The following is an 8,934-nucleotide window of genomic DNA, read 5'->3' as shown; positions in this document are numbered from 1 at the left end:
CTCCCAGAGAGAACAGTCACAGCCCAGACCGGCCACCCACATCGGCCAGCCGGGGGTCCCTGGCTCCTGCCGACTGTCACTCCCCTTAAACCCCACAACAAATTCAATGTGTCAGCACCCCCAGGCACTCTTTGGAGGAAGGAGTCTCTAATTTTCATGTGTCTCCAGCAAAACTCTCCATGGTTCCTTGTGAGTGAGTAAATGCCCTTTTTAAAAAGATTTATTTGGGGCGCCTGGGTGGCTCAGTTGTTGAGCGTCTGCCTTCGGCTCGGGTCATGATCTCAGGGTCCTGGGATCGAGTCCCACGTCGGGCTCCCTGCTCGGCGGGAAGCCTGCTTCTCCCTCTCCCACTCCCCCTGCTTGTGTTCCCTCTCTCGCTGTGCCTCTCTCTGTCAAATAAATAAATAAAATCTTTAAAAAAAAAAAAAAGATTTATTTATTTATTTGAGAGACAGAGAGAGAGAAAATCTCAAGCAGACTCCCCCTCTGAGCCCAGAGCCCGACAGGGGGCTCAATCTCACGACCCTGAGGTCACGACCTGAACTGAAATCAAGAGTCAGACGCTCAACCGACTGAGCCATCCAGGCGCCCCTGAGTAAATGCTTTTTAGCATATGTGTGTCCAATGATCATTTTCAGTGAAAGATCTCGTTTTGCTAACTTCTAAAAAGTGTATTGTAAAACATTTCATGGCTTTGAAGAAATAAGTTTAGGAAAGCAAAAGAAAGAAATAGCACTTCATGAGACAAGTTTTGCCAACACCCCAAACAAAATCCAGATCCTCTGTTATGCTATCTTGGCATCCAACGTTTTTCCTTTGGAGCATTTATCTCGCTTAGTAATTATATACTTTCTTATAAGGTAATTTGTTTTCTGTCTGAAGTTAGGGATCATGCTGGTTTTATGTTCGAGTGCATACTCATTGCCTAGCACAGTTTAGGCACTCGATAAATATGTATAAATGCAATCAATGAGAACTTCGAGGGAACGGGTCCAAAAACAAGGTTTTATGACTTTGCCAAAGAGCAAGACCAACCTCCACGTGCTCTCAAACCAACTCCAATTGCTGGTTGAGATTCTTCCCCAAAAGAGAAGATCCGAGAGGAGGCTGACGTTGCCCTGGGTCCCAAATATGCACCTGAAATCCTCCTGCCCGTCTCCCCAGCTCCCAGTTCCAACAGCCACGGAAACAACTTTTCCTGAGACTGAGTGACAAGAAAAGAAAAGAATTATGCTCACAGGTCAGAAGTGCAGGCCGGGGATACCGGGGACAGCTTGTCTCTGCTCCATGATATCTGGGGCCTCAGTTTCCCTCCCCATGAGCGTCTCCATGGAGGCTCTCTGTTCAGGCTGGCTTGGATTTGCTCACAGCTCGGTGGCTGAGTTCTAAGGGAGAGCATCCCAAGAGCGAGAGCCAGCCAGGTGGAACCCGCATTGCTTTCTGTAGCCGGTTCTCAGGAGTCACTTAGCATTATCCCTGTCTCATTCTATTCACGGAGGCGATTACAAAGTCCCACCCAGGATGAAGGAGGGGGACTCAGATTCCACCTGATGGGAGAGTGTCATGGTTCTAGAAGAAGGCCTGGTGCCCTCAGATCCCTCCTCCTTCCTATTCCTCTGCTCTGCCTTGTCTGCATGTTCCCTGGTGTCCATGGAAGGTGCTGGAAGAAGACTAGAAGACAGAAGGAAGGGAGAAGCCAGGGAATTTCTCTGCCTTGCTCTCAGTAGCTGGAGCTCCTCTGTGGCAGCAGATCCCAGAGGACAGGAATAGCAGCTCCAGCTTTGGCCCACCAAACCCACTTCCAGGCTCCAGGGACCCAGCTCTGCCCTACATCCCTCCAGCCTTAGGGGTAATGGAGGCTTCCTGCACTTGCTTCTCTCTGGGTTCCTCCACCTTTTCCTATTTGGCTTTTCAGTTTCTCCATTGCATGTGTAAATAATTTTGTGCGAGATCCAACTGCTCGAAACACCTAAAGTAGTTCCTATTTTCTCGACTGGACTTTGACCTCTATAACTAGCAGGGGCCTGGGAGTGCTCACAGGACGGCTTAGAAGGTAACAGAGTTTGTGTAAGGAACCCTAGGATCAAGTCTTGTCTTCATCATCAGTTTTGTTTTGTTTTTTTAAGATTTTTCTTTATTTGACAGAGAGAGACAGTGAGAGCAGGAACACAAGCAGGGGGTGTGTGAGAGGGGAAGCAGGCTTCCCGCTGAGCAGGGAGACTGATGCGGGCGGGGCTCAATCCCAGGACCCTGGGATCATGACCTGAGCCCAGGCGTCCCTTCATCATCATCAGTTTGATTCACTTTGAAAAGTTTGTCTTCCTCCTGGATTCTGAAAGAGCAAAAATAAAGGAGTCTTTGGGGCCCATATGTTCATAGCCAGAATTTCCAGTTTCCTTTTCAGACATGTAAAGTAGCCGTCTGACTTGGATAGCTCTTCGCTTTCTCAAGTGTACTTCAGACCCACAGGACCCTCACCCATAGGGCCAGGAACCACAGAGCCAAAAATGTTGGCCAGACAATGCATGTGGTAGCATACCTCCAAGATGGCCTCCAACGAGCTCCACTTCCTGTTATTCATGCCCTTGTATATCCCTTCCCTGACCAACAGGACATTGTGGGAATGACAAAGTATGATTTCTGAGGCTAGATTATCAAAGACATTCTGGCTTCTGCCCCGCTCTCTCTCTCTCAGCTGATCTGGGGCAAGCCAGCTGTTATATACTGTGAGGACGCTCAACGGAGTGCCCCATGGAGAGATCCAGATGGTGAAGAACTGAGGCCTCCTGACAACAGCCAATGAGGAACTGAAGCTAGTTGCCAATAGTCATGCCACTGAGCCATCTTGGAAGTGGATCCTTTGGCCCCAGTCTTCAGACAACTGTGGCCCCAGACAACATCTTGACTACAATCTTATGAAAAACTCTGAGCCGGAACCACCCAGCTAAGCTGCTCCTGAATTCTTAACCCCCAGAAACTGCGAGGTAATAAAGGTTTGTTGTTGTTTTAAGCCACTAAGTTTTGGTGTAACTTATGATGCAGCAAGAAATCACTAATACAGTACGGTAACATTAGACTCGAGCAGTGCCAAGGAGAAAAAAGGAATCCCGTGGGCAAATGAGGTGCCATCACACTCACCAGGGAAGCTACAGCAAAAAAGACTGATGATGTCAAGCGCTGGTCAAAATACGGAGCAACTAGAACTCTCATATTTTGCTGGTAGGCATGTGAAACCATTAGTCAGTTTCCTATAAAGTTAAGTATACACTTACCATATAACCCTGTAAAAGCGCTCTTAGATACTCACCCCAGACAAACAACAACATATGACCATAAAATCTTGTATGTGAACATACATAGCAGTGTTATTCATAATAGCCCCAAACTGTAAACAACCCAAATGTCCACCAACAGGAGAATGAATAGACAAATTGTGAACTATCCATACATTGGTATACTACCCAGAAAAGAAAAGGAATTAACTATAAAAGGAAATAACTATCCAACCACATGGATAAACTTCAAAATATTATGTTCAGTAGAATATGATGCAGTCACATGAGTGCATCCTATATGATCCCGTTTATATGAAATACCAGAAAAGACAAAAACTGACCTATACTGCCTGGGGCCGGGGGCTGGTGGGAGGGGATTGACTGCAAAGGGGGCACAGGGAAGCTCTGGGGTCATGGAAATGTTCCAAGCTTGGGTTGTAGTGGTGATTACATTTGTCAAAACTCATCAATTTATACACTTAAAATAGGTCTATTTTTTTTTCAAAGGCAGCAAATTTGCTTTCAAAGACCACAGTATGACAGCTTTACAATTTTCTTTCGATTTTATTTATTTATTTTATTTATTTTTAGTTTTTAAAATATTTTATTTATTTATTTTTGAGCGAGAGAGGGAGAGAACACAGCAGGGGTAAGGTGGGGAGCAGCAAAGGGAGAAGCACACTCCCCACTGAGCAGGGAGCCCAACACGGGACTCAATCCCAGGACCCTGGGATCATGCCCTGAGCCAAAGGCAGACGCCCAACCGACTGAGCCACCCAGGTGCCCTATTTATTTATTCGGGGGGGGGGGTAAGGAGCAGAGGGGAAGGAAGAGGGACAAGCAGACTCCCCACTGAGCATGGAGCCCGACTCGGGGCTTGATCCCAGGACCCCGAGATCATGACCTGAGCTGAAACCAGAAGTTGGGCACTTCGCCAACTGAACCACCCAGGCGCCCCATGAGTGTATTTTATTATATGTAAATCATACATCACTAAAGTTAACTAAAAGAGAATGTAATGTATGGGTGGATTCTTGCTGTATATGGCCCAATCCCACCTATGGGACATTCTGGAGACAGCATGGGTTCTTCCCTCACGGCCTGCAAATAGGGCAGCAAGTGCTGGGCTAGCATGTGTGAGAGACACTGAACTCCACAGTCACAGAGATGAGGACGGAAGGGGGCACCTGTCAGGGAGTGCCCTCTGTCTCTCAGGAAGTGCAAGATAGTGTTTTGATCTGAAGCAGCAGATGTGAACTGAAATAGTACTGCACTTTGATGTTAGGGACTCATTGTTCTAAAGCTGAATCCAAGATTTTAGAACTATACCTAATTCTATGTCATCCTCGGGTTCATGTGTCTAACAAAATTTGCTGTGGTCCTGGTCACCTATTGCCATGTGCTGTGTCCAAACCCAGTGGCCTAGTACGATTTATTATTATTATTTATTTATTTTTTTTTACAGTTCTGTGAGTTGACTGGACTCAGCTGGGGGGTGTTTACTCCGGATCTCTCATGCAGTTGCAGTCAGGTGTCGTCTGGGGCTGAGTTCTCTAAAGGCTTAACTAAGGCAACCACGATGGTGCGTGCGCCCCCCCCCCCCCCCCACAGAGCTGGCAATTAATGCTGGTTGCTGGCTGGGAACTTAACTGCCTTATATGCGACGTTTCCATGTAATTCAGGCTTCTCACAGCATGATGGCTGGATTCCGAGAGGGAGTATCCCCAAAGTAAGTGTTCTAGAAGGCCAAATCAGACACTTAACCCACTGAGCCAGCCGGGTGCCTCTCCAATATAGACTTTTAAATTGGGCTCCAACAGCTTTGACCAAGGACAACAGTTTGAGAGAGGCAGGATTACACTGGTGGTCAGCCCAGTGGTACGTGGGGCCTTGTTATATATACACTCAGCAGTATGAGGGGTTACAGATGTTTGTGTCTCCATCTAACTGTTTACTGTTTCCCCTGTAGCCCTTAGAGCACTTAGTAGTATCTCTCTCACTCCAGGACTCCCCTTTGATATTAGCCCTCATCCTTCCCTCCGGATCAAGCTAATCCAAAAGATATTGGGCCACACCTGTCTCTTCCTTCTCATCTCCCAGCATCTCAAGCTCCACTTACTTCCCTCCAGTCATTTACAACGCCTCGTAGAGCTAGGCTGCAGTGCTTCATTTCACCAATAGGTGGCAGCCTAACATGGGACTCAGGCCTGAATTTCAGGGGGAGGGGATGCGGGATGAGGGTGGGAAGAAGACAGCAGAGGAAGGATCTAACATATTCCTGTGTCCTAGCCTGAATTTTGATTGTTCTTTTTTTTTTTTTTTTAAGATTTTATTTATTTATTCATGAGAGACAGAGACAGAGAGAGAGAGGCAGAGGGAGAAGCAGGCTCCCAAGGAGCAGGAAGCCCGATGCAGGACTCGATCCCAGGACCCTGAGATCATGACCTGAGCCGAAGGCAGACGCTTAACCATCTGAGCCACCCAGGCGCCCTGAATTTTGATTGTTCTTAAATACCCTTTTTATCAGGCTTCAAAGGCGGGTAATTCTGGCTTCTTCTCAAACAAAGGACATCTATGGCAGCTGTACAGGATAGACCAGAGGGAGCCTTGACAATGTAAGATTTCATCCACTATCCCAACTTGTTTGGGAACCAGTCAACAAACCATAATGGATAAGTCACTGTGTCAAAGGCACCCTATTAGGCCTTCAAAGTGAGTCGTGATAAGGAAGAACTCAAGTCACTACTTTCAAGGCACTACCTGGTAACTTTTAAGACATCTACAAGACTGTCAAGTGTCTAATCAACTTAAACATGGCAACCAACCGCAGGGCTCAGGTGTGGGGTAGTTGAAGCCCATGATTGCTCTGCGGGGGTGGGGGGGAGGGAGAAATGGGGAAGGGACAGAGTAGGAGAGCCCGGAAAACTGGTTGTTGATGTCCACAAGATACAGTCAGGCAAAATGTTACAGGGGAAATGGGGGGAAAAAAAAACCAACAGTGAAGAGTGTCTCAGGAAAGACGGACTTGGCTTGAATGGATGGCGCAGACCCTAATTTTGAATTATAAAATGTTACTACCAACAGGAACCCCAGAGGCCATCCAGTCCCATTCTAATGACCAGGAGGGTCATTAGAGGCCTGCTCCTGACCATCAGTTAGAGGCACGCCTGGACTAGGATGTGCTGTCCTGACTTTCATGTTAGGGCTCCCTCCAAGTGTTGAGCGAGGATGATGTAACGTGAGCAAAGAAAACAGTCATTAGTCAGAATTTCCAAGAAGCAATAACCTCTCCTCTTTTTTCATTGAGTCCAACTCATTTTGGCAACTCCCTGAGTGACCTTAGGGAGGTTGCTTCTCATCTCTGAACCTCATTTCCTTATCTTATCAAGCACTTACTGTCTGCTTTGCTGTTCTTGATGCATTATATGTGTTAATTCATTTCACCCCCCACTACAACCCTATGAAGTAGGTAGGACTATTACTATCCCCATTTTACAGATGAGGAAACTGAGGTAGAGGTTAGTAACTCGTTCAGGTCACATGGCTAGTGAGTGGTGGAGTCAGGTTCAAACTGGAGCTGTCTTGCTCCAAAGCTGTGCCCTCAACCACTAGGTAATCCTGCCTCTTAGCTGGCAGGGCTGGACTAGATGACCTCTGAGGGCCCTTCCAGGGCAGACACATTAAGGTTCTACCCACTTGCTTCCTCTAGGATTGGTCAAGGATAACCCAGAGTTTAATTCTCTTCGATAGTGACCGACAAGAATGAAAGAATGCAACCGGAGACTAAGAAAATCCTCCCCAAATGGCCATGTAGCCTTCTGCTTTTTGGCACATTTGACTCTAGATATCACAGGAAAGGCCGGTGGGGATGATCAGAATCCGCGAAGAGAGACAAATGTGGTGGGCAATGGTGCAACTTGCCTTTTCCTTTATTTTTTTAAAGGTTTTATTTATTTATTTGCCAGAGAGAGAGAGCACAAGCTTGGGGAGAGGCAGAGGGAGAAGGAGAAGCAGACTCCCCAGTGAGCAGGGAGCCCCATGCAGGGCTCGATCCCAGGACCCTGGGATCACAACCCGAGCCAAAGGCAGACGCTTAACCATCTGAGCCCCCCAGGCGCCCCCAACTTGCCTTTTCCGATCCCTCCATTTCTGTTGTTTCTCTCGGCGGCTGCTCCCATGCACAGAGGGTCCACTTTTCCAAGTGTGATTTTTAAACTGCAGCAGAGAGCAAGCAAAATAAACAGAATCGTCGGCCGAAGGCCCCCACTTTCTATTCCCTGGTTACGAAGTAAAATTAGCTAGCTGGTGGCCAGGCCTGGGAGATTTATTTTGGTCTGAAGTCAACCCACAGATTAACAATATTGGCAAGAACTATACAGGAGGGGAAAATATTTTGGACAAGGCTGCATATGTTTGCAGATACATCACCCCCCTCTGCGCAGTGGCCAAGGTTAGAGAGAATGGGGGTCAGGAGCAGGCCGCGTGGTCGCCTTTCTGTGAAGAGTCACCTTCCCCTGCGTGAGGCCAGCTCACGCCCTCTGCGAGCAATTGCACGGGACGCTGCAGGACGGAGGGAAGGTGCACGGGCGAGCACACTCCCCATCTGGTAGAAGATGGGCTTGCTCATCTTTTTTTCCTCCTTTCCTTCCAAGACCCACATTCCATTCTGAGGGTAATTCTCAGGCAACAGCTATTTCCGGATTCTCAAGGACTAACCGAGGGTAGTGTGAGAAAAAATTATCCAAAATGGGAAATGGGCGACAGAGATTATTGGGTGTTCTTTCAGCTCGGTGCTGGGCTGGTACCTCTGACTGATTTCCTATTGACCAGGCTATTGGCCAGTCCCGTGGGCGCAGAGGCTAGTTAACTTTCAGATTTTTGTCTGGTAGAGATGCAAATAATTTCTAACCGAGCTACCTCACTCTAAATGTTTTCTATTAAATTGTCTATAAATACCTAGCTCCTTACATTCTCATTAGAACTGGTTTTAACATCTTCGAGTTTCCCTCATTAATGAAGGAGTTAAATCAAATCTTTGACATGCGGTCATTTTCTACTTGCACGAGAGTCAAGCGGTCTAACCCTCTGAAACTCCTTTTTTAACAACAGAATGCTTCCAACTGTGGACGTGACATTTTTCTCTGGCCACTTTGTCATCCCCCCTCAAACCTGTGGGCCGATACCCCATGCTCCTCAGGGTGGGCTCCATGTAGCACCTCGATAGCAGGCGGCCATCGGGGCCCCTTCATGGAGATGGGGCTGCAGATGAGCCCCTGGCGCCTGGCCCTGCTCACTCCACCCTCCACCGGAGTATGCTGATCCTTTAAGGAACAGCTGCGGGCAGGGAAAAGGATCCAGGACAAACAGGAGTCACGAGCCTTCTAGATGGCTCATGAGCTCGGGCAAAAAGAAGTCATCAATTTTTTTTAGGAAGTTTGCTCATCCATGGAAAGGGAAGTCATTTCTTTCTTTCTTTTTTTTAAGATTTTATTTATTTATTTGAGAGAGAGCGAGCACGAGCGGGGGTGGGGGGAAGGTTGGGGGAGGTGGGGGAAGTAGACTCCCCACTGAGCAGGGAGCCCACTGAGCAGGGAGCCTGATGTGGGGCTCGATCCCAGACCCCAAGATCATGACCTGAGCAGAAGGCAGATGCCCAACT

This window comes from Mirounga angustirostris, unplaced genomic scaffold (assembly GCF_029215605.1).
Source record: "Mirounga angustirostris isolate CCGP_5_RB_7025 unplaced genomic scaffold, mMirAng1.0.hap1 SCAF_11, whole genome shotgun sequence".
NCBI lineage: Eukaryota > Metazoa > Chordata > Mammalia > Carnivora > Phocidae > Mirounga > Mirounga angustirostris.
This window is presented reverse-complemented; position numbering follows the sequence as displayed.